General features: G+C 31.0%; 1 long non-coding RNA gene across 1 annotated transcript; it reads right to left on the reverse strand.

The window, feature by feature from the left end:
- Positions 1–4,063: 4,063 nt before the first annotated feature.
- LOC127838079 (uncharacterized) lies at positions 4,064–6,819 on the reverse strand. The gene is made up of 2 exons (XR_008029645.1): positions 6,649–6,819; positions 4,064–5,143 (listed from the first exon to the last, which is right to left on the reverse strand). It is a non-coding gene; the product is annotated as an uncharacterized LOC127838079 (long non-coding RNA).
- Positions 6,820–7,043: the final 224 nt, after the last annotated feature.

Here is a 7,043-nt window from a genome sequence, read left to right on the forward strand (position 1 = left end):
CCTAGAAACCCAAACAAGCAGTAGAACTATTCTATGGAACAATAAAGACATAACTTCAAACAATAAGACGTTTTTCTATAAAGATTGGTATGAACGAATCATTAAATATGTCGACCAATTATATGACTACAGAATTAAGGATTTCTACTCTTTTAATGATATATGCTACATATACGGAATACCTTCAAATAATTTTCTGAAGTACTACACATTAATCAAAAGCATACACATACATATTAAATCTGAAATCAATACAAATAATACACCATGTACTCAAACAACATTCGTAGAAAATATACTTGGAAGAAAAAACAAAACAAATAAACTATTTTACACACTACAAATTAAAAACCCTACAGAAAACTCAAAAACCAAAAATAAATGGCAAGTCCTTTTCGGAGTACATGAACTTAATTGGAAACACATATTTACCATGCCATATAAAGCAACTATTGAAAGCACTCTGAGAAATTTTCAATATAAATACATACATAGAATTATAGCTACAAATAAATACCTCTTTAAATGCAAATTATCTAACTCAAATCTGTGTGACTTCTGCAGTGAAAACATCGAAACTATAGAACACCTGTTTTGGGAGTGCAAACACATCCAGCCTATTTGGAATCATTTAACATCTTTTCTTGAACAACAGCAACTAAACGTTAAATTATCTTTCTTATATGTAAGTTTCGGAATTTACTCATTGAAATCAAAAGATTGTAATAATATTGTGAATTTTATTCTTATAATGATGAAATTGTTCATCTTTAACATGAAGTTCAAAAAACAAGTACCAAATTTTAATTGTTTTATCCATAGTCTTAAACTTAAAGTCCAGATTGAGAAAGAAATAGCCCTCAGTAATGACACATTACAAAACTTTGAACAAAAATGGAATCGGATTAAATTCTCATGATGCTTGTCCACTTATATACATTTCACTCTAATGTAAGTTATCTTTCTAAAATATTTTTGTATGTTTTTTTTTTCAATCTTATAAGATCATTTTGAATATACAACGAAACACACAAGTCCAGTATGCTTTCTTCCGACTTTATACAACTCATCATTTTCCATAACAATTCTTCTATTATTTTTTTCTTTTCTCTTTAAAAAAAAATACATATTAGCATATCTTGTATAACATGTCTGAACTTTATTGCTTTGTACAATCACTATGTTGTATATATTCATGTATACATTGTATGTATTATATTGAATAAAAAAAATAAAAAAATAATGCTTATCAGTTTGTTTGACATACCTGTTACACATATATATATATATATATATATATATATATATATATATATATATATATATATATATATATGAAATTGGAAATGTTTTGCCACGCGACTTTTTTTGTTTCGCGATGGTATTCACCTGACTTTGAATTTGAATAAAGATTTCATGAAATGTTATGCCTCATGCATATACCTACCGTACAAATATACACCCTTAATTTGATTCGAATTATACTTAATATGTACGTATTATATGATTTTTTCGCTAAACAAATTTTGCCGCAATTGTGTACTGCTTCTTCCTTTTTTTTCCCCAATCTTCACACGCCATTGAATAATTAATAAACTGGTATACTACAAAATTTGATTACTCGTTTTATAGGCTGTTTTAGTAAACATTACCCGTCTCATATGTATTGCCTAAACGCCAATTGAGAAATAAAGTACACTCAGACACTTCATACATCCTGAGGAAACTGCTACGGTCGTAGTTCACTACAAGACTACGCTGCGCATCAAGTGCGCCAGATATAAAGAAGCCACAAAAAGAGCAAACTGCCGTGATGAAACCTTCAAAATTACTAGTTACAATTGTGTATGATGATAAACATTGAATGCATTCGTGTTGTTTTGTGTCGAATGTCTCATAATTCCGGCAGCTTTATTTCCAACTTTATTCAATCATCATGAATAGTTTATGTTTTAATGGAGGGACATGTAGCATAAAGTAATTGTGATTAATAAAACATATTGTTTTTTTTGTTCGTAAAAAACGTTTAGTTAAATTTACATGTATTTGATACACGTGGTTGTTTAATTTCATCGATCCTCGAAAAGGTAAGGTTCTTGTACTGTGGTCTTAATATGGCCATTTAGTAGTTCAATAGCAATTAAAGTGAAATGTGTTCTTTCTGGATTGATATGTAATTTGATTCATGATATTGAGGTAAATTTGTTTTTGAGTGCGTACATTTTTATATGTTTATAGTACGCCTGTGTCCTGTCTACTGCATCGTTTTGTGCTAGTTTTATTTCAATATGATACTTGCCATCTCCTTGCCATATATACAGGACCGCAGTGTACAATAATGTTTTCCTCCTGCTAGTGTAAGTGAAGGTTAATGTTGTGTATAGTTGTATATCATATTAACCAGATTTTGAAGGCCAGTCGAACATATGCATGCAATTTTTGAAAATCGCTACGATATAGTAATTTAATCACAGTCATCGTTCAAAACGTGTTTTACTTGGAGTGCAAGGCGTATATTTATACCGGCTTCCACAAAATCAATTTATTTCTTCTTGCATATGACAAAAAGCTATAAATTACAAGTTTCAAGTTAACAAAACATTAAATGTCTTTCTCAATAGTTCATTCTGCATCTGGCATTGAACCTTTCCTAATATTCATTTCGAATCCCTATGTTCAACCGTTTGTTCAAACTGTATGCTGTTTTAATATTCTGATTTTAAACTACTAGTTTTGAGAAAACAAAAAATAACTCTGCAAAAATTAATATCTGAACTATTCGCTCGAATAAAATGTGATTTCATGAAATAATGCTATTCAGGACTTCATATAAAGATAATTCATGTTACTTCTCTATACCGTTGTGTTAGCTGATAACGAGAAGACCTGTTTTTTGGAACACTCTCTCCCATGGTACGGATGTCAATTGTATGGACAAAAGTTTCAGACAAATGTCCGCAATTGTTAGGAAACGTTGTTTATTTTCACATCTTCATGTCAACGGGTGCCCATCGGCTTGACAATTTACTCGCACGATTGTTAACGTACCGTACCGCGCAACTGTCAAGCAATGACACAAATGCATAATTTTATGATTTTATATTTTTTAATAACTTTTTAATATTGATGTTTATTTCTTAAATGAGTTTAATAACTTGCTTTCTTAAATACACCTGCATCAGTCGGTAGTAGTGAAAATGTTGGTGACGTAAATGACTATTAATTACACTAAATTTGGATTGAACAAATACGACAAGTTTAAAACTGCGAATGTCCATCTTGATAAAAGTGTTGGATCGTGGTTCACAAAACATCAAAATAAGCCGTCCAATGTCTCAACTGATTTTTATCGAGAGTTAGATAAAGGTGTCAATTGCGTCTTCGCTAATAGCCCACACTACCCGCTTTCTCTAATTAAATTTTCGCGAGTAAAACAAAACGATAGCGCCAATTATCAAAGAGTAAACTCAGTTGGTAACCACAAAGGGACTGATTTATTTCGTCCGCTCTGTTTTATTAAACGTTATTAATTACCATCGATGATGCGGCATGCTGTTTCATCTGGTCACCTGCGCAAGTTTGCAGTATGTCGCACGCAAAGCTTAAAATCAAATAATAATATAAATACATATTTTGTTTAAATTTTCCCGAAAATGTTACTGATTAACTGGTCGTTTCGGTAGGTTCATCTGATAAGCGGTTAACCTTTTGCATATCTCATTTTTAAATAAAACACTAAATACGTACACAGATTAATAAAAAAATCATGTTATAGTAAATAATGGTTTATATGTGTATTGACCATATCATATGCTTTAATACAGTCCTAATATTGTGAACTTTATAGACTTTACATTTACCATCCTATCAAACCGTGATTCGTTTTAGCATTTAATCGATGCTCACTTAAATATTAAAATTTACAAAGTGAAAACTTACGCATGTAAAATGCGTGACACATAACAAGCGTGATTTAGTGCTAAATATGGATGTTTCATATACAAAAGACTGCACTAATATGTATCAATAGATAAACAACACTTTAGCTTTTAAGGGAGGAATACAGCAAAACAGTAATTTATTTGTTTCAATTTCTTCGTTCGCGAGTTTATGGGACAATATTCTTTTATTTTCCTATTTAAAACATATAGACGACACTTTGTGTAGAAGCACATACATCAGGTTTTTCAAATCCAAATTTAAACAGATCGTCTGCGAGTCCGTACAAACCTTAATATACCACATCATTCAAGTTGAATCTATATTATGCTAACAAACAGCGGATAATTCAAATAAACATACACTTTATTTTGTTTTGTTGATTATCGATTTTAATCCAATCATGATCGTGCAAGTATAAGTTTTATCTGATTAAACAAAGAATTAAATTGATCAACTATCACAACCAACATATGTCCATTTCATTTTTTAGTCTCGAAAAGTTATAATTTTGTTTGCAGATCTTTTATAACTAACTTTAATTATAAATAACATCATTATACATGATTGTGAAATATTCATCAAATATCACAAATTTAATGAAACTTACGCACTCTTCAGGAGAAAGGAAACGCAGTGATCTATTTTTTTGAATACCATTACAAATGTATATATGAATTAATATCAACGCATCAGAACAGCGATACAACGAAACCAAATAAGTATCGTTCGCAAAATTGTTTAGTGTATTATATTTATATACGTGCTTTAAATCACTTCGGACACATGTAAAGCTGATTTATTGTAAACTCAATCAGAGCATGTCATGTCGTTATTTAAATCTTCACAATGACACTAAAACATCGTGTTTCGATATATTTGTGTACGGAAAGCCAATGCAGACGCCTATGTTTAATTATAACTTGATGAAACGTTTTATCCAGTATTTCTTCCCGAGCTGATTCTCGGCTGTTGCATACCGACGACAATATTCCCCCTGCATCTGCAGTTGGTCTCACCGAAACGTACGCAGGTTTGACCCCGTGACCTGCAATCCTTAACCCTGCAGCAGTTTCGGTCGATCGGCCGGCTGTTTGACGTCACATTCGGTATTATCAGTAGTAGGAGTCCGAGCATAAGGCACAGTTGAAAAGTACGTGCCATTCTTGCCATCATGGTTTTGGCCAATGTGGTCGCTTGAGATCTTAAAGTGAAAGTGTACATGATAGATTTTAATATTAATATGAAAATACGTACTTCAGTGTTATAATTTGTTAGATTAGTTTTTAATCAAACGTCTCAAAATAATATTATCCTTTTATATTAATTTTTAATCTAGAGTATATTTAGATTTTTTTCAGCATGTCCAATATATCATTCAACGATGAATCAGATGTGGGAAAAAATAGCGATGTATCAACTGCAAAAGTTATTTTCACATGCCATGTCTTAAATTATGTCACCATTAATTGGGTTTAAATTGTCCTTGTTCGATAACACAAAATGACCTAGTGAAAGTATAAGCGCTTTTCGGGTTACTTTTCCCAGCCACACACATGTTAAGCATGCTAAAGACGAATCTACTTTCGACTATCCTATTTTCGGAGATGTATATATGAACGTATACATTGCTTTGCAGTGATTGCTGTTCAAACATTAATCATTTGAATAATCTTAGTGTTTATCAAGTGCAAGATAAAAATCTCCACAAATCACAAATTATGTTTTTATTTTTTCAATATTATGATTACATGTCAGTATACCATGAGGGAGTTTTACTAAAATCGTGCAATATGCATACGCTAAATATGTTTGTCGTAAATATCAAGAAGTAGTTTTATTGGTGGAATGTTTCCTTTTTATGATTAGTAATTGTTACGTTAGTTATAAATAAGGCACAGACACCCCTTAAATTTGAACTGACAAAACCAAAAAAGCGTTTCCCATCCCATTCAGAATACCGTTTTGTTTCCATGTCCTTTTTAATTGGCAGACCTGCAGACAACAAATCATTTTTTTTAGTTTAAAGTCAAATGCAACCCTTAGTTTCATACTGAAGTTAGGCATATCCCATTACTGTTGAATGACGAAATACATTTTCGGTAAACGCACAACATTTTGTTCTAACTGATCTTGACTACTCTATATAATGAATTGATGAGGCACTTTGAATAAATTTACAGGAACAATATACATACATTTTTAAAATAGAACAAATAAGAAAATGTGAAAAAAATGTAAAGGTATGTGAATAGTCAGTGCTAAAAAATATTTAATAATTAATATCCACATCAGAATACATGATTGATTTTACCAAACTAATCGAAGTGGCATTTGAACCTCATATCTTTATTTGAGTATCCATTTTATTTTTTCAAATCGAAGAAAACAATAATATATGCATTAAGTTTGTGATTATGGCTGGATACAATGCTATACGATGGTGCATATACTTATGATCATTCTTTCCCCTAAATACACAGATGTAAAAAAGGCTTATACAATAATTTCCTTTTACAACTCATACAAACTGATTTTCATATGAAAGAAACACCTTGTATTTAATACGTTAATACGAATAGCATTTGATTAAGAGAACTATGTTTACGATTATATAAATTTAACAAATGATTTTGTATTTTAAAATAGTTATTAATGACGCATTACATTAACAACAACGTGTACGAAAAGTAATGTAAATGTATTTACCTCAACTTCACAGAATAAACGCGTTCCGTATCACACACCTTCCCTCATAATACTGGTTTACGTGAAAAAGGCCTACATAAAACAGAGATAAGAACTGTAGATATGTTTATCTTTTTCCTAGAAATTTAAGCACTCATACAGTTGTTGTTCTCTCAGGTTTATTTGATACTGTAAACTCGATGTATTTCAAGAGAACCGATTTTCACGCCATCTTGAAACACTTCGATATAATATGCTACAGTTTAAATTGGGCTTGTTGTACACAACCTTACTGATATACGTTAAGTATAGTCAGTATCAACATTGAAAGTCCGCACAGACTGCTGGAACACAAAACGTTTACATACAGAATAGGAATGTTGAATCTCATCACTTGCAATTTGATATTTCAAAAC

The sequence above is a fragment of the Dreissena polymorpha genome, chromosome 7 (assembly GCF_020536995.1).
Source record: "Dreissena polymorpha isolate Duluth1 chromosome 7, UMN_Dpol_1.0, whole genome shotgun sequence".
Taxonomy (NCBI): Eukaryota; Metazoa; Mollusca; class Bivalvia; order Myida; family Dreissenidae; genus Dreissena; species Dreissena polymorpha.